The following is a 4280-nucleotide window of genomic DNA, read 5'->3' as shown; positions in this document are numbered from 1 at the left end:
TGTTTCGATTCTTGAAAAAGTCTTCTAAATCATTGACATGTATTGAAAAGAGTATAGGTGGCAAGTTTTCTCCTTGTCTAATAAATATGTTACAAGGAAAGAGATCGGAATATACTTTCCTATAAATTGAATACTCTAGACTTCATATAATTGATGCTAAACCTGAAAAAAAACACGGTATACCACTACAGACAGCCCTACTTAAATATACATCAAACAATTACACCAGAGACAATTAACATACGCTGTTTGTATTCGATTAATCTTTTATACCATGATGTCACTTGGTAACACAAATTAACTCAGTAATAGAAGGGAATGCATATATGTATATTAATGTGATAGGTTTAATAATGTCGATAAATGAAGATTTTTCACCCCGAAAAGAATCTGGATTTATCTCTAAATTAATTTCAAATACCTATATATCAAAATGAAGCACAAATTTATAGCTTTAAGAATCCGATAAATATTTTTGACAGACTTAAGTAAATTTCAAATATTTTATGTTTTGTTACCATATCCCCGTAAAAAATTGTACAAATCACATAAGAGAAAGAGTCCGTCCTGTCAAGATATTTCCCCTTTAACTTTCTCAAAATTAAATATGTTTTTATCAAAATATACCGCTTAATATAGGTCTAACGAATGTAAAACTTTTTTGACAGACATTTATCACTTAGAAAAAAATAACATTGTTTGTTCCCACATCCGATACCAAATTGAAAATTTCCTGTTAGAAAAAGTACGTCCTGTGAAATTATGAACTGATTTCTGAACATGTTTCAAAAACATATACACCGTACATCAAAATACACCAAAAATTTTAAGCTTTAAGAATATGTTAAGGATTTATGACAGACATGAATTAAAATCCAGATATTGGATGTTTTCTTACCGTACCCCGCAAAAAAACTACACAAATCACGTATCACAGAACAAGTCCGTCCTATCAAGATTTTCCTACTTTAACTGACTCAAAATAAAATTTTTTTTCGGTTTCCATGGCAAAATAAACAACGAAAACGCGGTCCGAACGGAATGTTCCGATTTGCGTAAACACAACACGCTTCTCAGAAGTTAAAGAACATAAAAATTTTAATAGAGCGCATTTCTCGAACTCTTAGATATACCTATTAGTATAAACTTTAAGAATAAGTAAACATTATTTGTCAAACATGACACATGTTTTGAATAATGAACTTTATTCATCAACATGTCCCCCTTTTCATCGCAATTTTCTTGTCAGCAAAAGTTCGTCCTGTCAAGATTTTCGCTTTATTATTCGACATTTTCCTAAAAAAAAAACTTTAAATGTTTTAAAAGCACTTTAATTCTTCTGTAGAATTCCTTTAAATTTTTGAATGCCATTAAATAATACAAAAGTACCGGGAAATGCCCGTCCTGTTTTTAGACCAATCCCTCGATCTTCCGGTGAAAAATAACTCATGAGTAACATGATTATTTTTCATTTGCGTACTTTGTAAACGTGTCGATCGTGTCGATTTTAAAAGAAACATGTTTTAATTTATATATAACCCAAATCACTGACTTGAGACTTTCAACAAAGAAAGATATTGGAAAACTACGACTTTTTCGGGGGTAGAAGAAACGTACGTAACTGAAAGTTGTTGCAGAAAAAGAAACGACATCAAGCAAAGAAGGATACGTACAAACTGCAAGTTACAGTGCTAAAAATGCATTTCACGAATAAATATTTAAACAGTCTTCGATTAAGAAAGAAAGAAAAGACAGGGAACAAATGAGCAAGTAACAAAGTTGAAAGAAACGCGTGAACATATTTATGGCGGATATCCGCTTCCATAGACCACATTCATTGTACTCTGTAATCATTAATTTGACTAAAATGCTGTAACCATTAATTCAATCTATTGGTACATTTGGTAAAGTAATTGAAATTAATCAGATAAATGCAATGAAAAGCAAAACCAGTTTTGGAATGCCGGACAAGGAAGTATAATTATACCAGATGAAATTGACGGAACCAAATTTGTGATGGATAAGAAACCTGCAATCAACACCATCAAATTCTTCATTAAGGACTACCGGAGATAAAGTCGAAATAAAAAGATCATTCCGAAGATTGGAAAAAAGTTATCAATCGGAAATGAAGGACTATGAACATGCATTATCATACGCAAGATAAAGGAACAAATGTATGGTCGTTTTGGGGAAATAAAGAAAATTAGGGTTGAAACAATTATATAACAACATGGTTTATTAAGGAGTTGAGAGGGTCTAGGCACTTGGAGAGAGACTTTAGTGGCCAAACATACATAAGAATATCGAAAATTACAAAATATGAATGTTCCTGTTTAAAGGAAAAGAGGTTTTGAATAAATTAAATTCAAATTGCTAATTTAAGTATTGTGAAATATGCTGAATATTATTCCACCCAAACTTTACCCTTTTAAATACTATTCTGTGTAAGAATATTTTCTCTGCATTCGGACTTTTTCCTTCAATATATTCAATGCAACTAGGAAACAACCGAAAAACGATTTCAACTTATCCTGAAGTATCTTTCGACCTCTTACAAAGGAAAAAGTGCGGGAAAGTTTCCTGCCAATTTTTCATAGAGCATTTAAACTAAGCTTGGCTTTGGTAAATGACTGCCCCATTGGCAAACACAGGCGCAGATCCAAGGACGGGAGTGCCAGACGTACGCCCCCTCCCACCCCCCACCCCGCCCTCAAAGAAAAAAATCTCTTTTTTTTGCACAAAATCTTGATTTTTCACAAATTTTACCCCAAAAAATTTCTTTATTTCTATTTACGCCCCCTACTAACATGCGATCCTGTGCCCGCCTCTGAACCATATACCTCATCTCCTATTATCATACACGTATTAACAAATACTTTGATTGTTATTTCTTGAGGTAACGAAGTATAAATTATTGGACAATGCAATAAAATCTCTGCGTTTTATTCTACATGTGCCACAGTTTATATACATGTAGCCTGATTCTTTTGAAACAATGCATATGACAGACATCTGAACTGCTATTTCAACTAATAACATTGCAAGCTCCACGCAGTGATAGACGTTCATTTCCCTCTTACTAACCGCTTCAGACAGGCCTTTCGAAATTATCGTGCGTTATCCAAATCATACGTCGTTCGAAAATCTGACAACGTCGCGTAAAATCATTTTTTTTGTCGACTTTGCAAGATTCTTGCATTTTAAGGGCTGGCTGTAATCTGGTTCCCTGGTAAATATCATAAGCGACCCTAGTATCGCAAAAATAAAGACTCAGGTCGCCACCAATGATGAGAAACTTGTGGAACTGAAATATTACCCGAGCTTCCAAGTTAGGATGGCTGCAGCGTCTAGAGTGAATTTCTAAAGCGGAAAAGAAAGCTATGACACGGTTCAAAAATACTGTATATATCTTGTTTGAGGCATTCTTGTATCAGGGATGTCTATCTGTTCTCTTTGGATATAAAAGTCTTTGGAGTAGTTACTCATGCTGATCAGCTACAGACAGAAAACATCGACAGCAAAATAATATAAGACGGACAAAAGAAATTTTAAGAACTTCTTGGCATTCGTGACAGGCGTTTTTCTCGAATAAGTAACTACAATTCTGATATTTTACAGGCTGTATGAGTCATTATTAGAGTCAGTCATGTTCATACACTTTTGTTGTACGACATTAGTCATTTAGGAAGTGGTTAACGGTTGCATTAGAATTTGGAGCACACAATTATGTCTTGATTGCAAATGACTTCACTCTTGTGTAAACCATTAACACATTTTGAAAAATGAGATTCAGATTCCCATAATATTTTATCGCTACATCCATGATGAAGGTCAAGTATTGAAATGTAATATTGTTGCATGTAATGAGTCTTGATTGTTGGTCGAGTGATGCTCTTTCAATTTCTATAGTAACTGGTACTTACGCAAATTTTTACAGGACTTAGGCTTCGTTTCTTTGATTTGTATGTAATGGTTTGTTTGTGTTTCGTTTGTTTTAATGCTATGGTTGTATAGGTAGGACTTTATGTCTCTTCGGGAACATTTCATGTTTCAACTGGCTCATATTAGAGCAAATCAATATTTGTGAAAGAATGAAAAGTCGAGGTGCCGATTTGTCTAGGTCCTGATTTAAGTTGGTGTTGGTGCCGAATTAACCATAAGAACAGATACCGTTTTCACATATTACCATTCGGTTCTCTTTTAGCGAAGTGCTGAGCGAACAAAATAAGATATCCGACAGGGAGCCATTGCATGATCTATAGTTACTGAAAAAGAAC

This window comes from Perna viridis, chromosome 5 (assembly GCF_037379345.1).
Source record: "Perna viridis isolate PV_CMFRI_1.1 ecotype Kerala chromosome 5, ASM3737934v1, whole genome shotgun sequence".
Lineage (NCBI taxonomy): Eukaryota > Metazoa > Mollusca > Bivalvia > Mytilida > Mytilidae > Perna > Perna viridis.
This window is presented reverse-complemented; position numbering follows the sequence as displayed.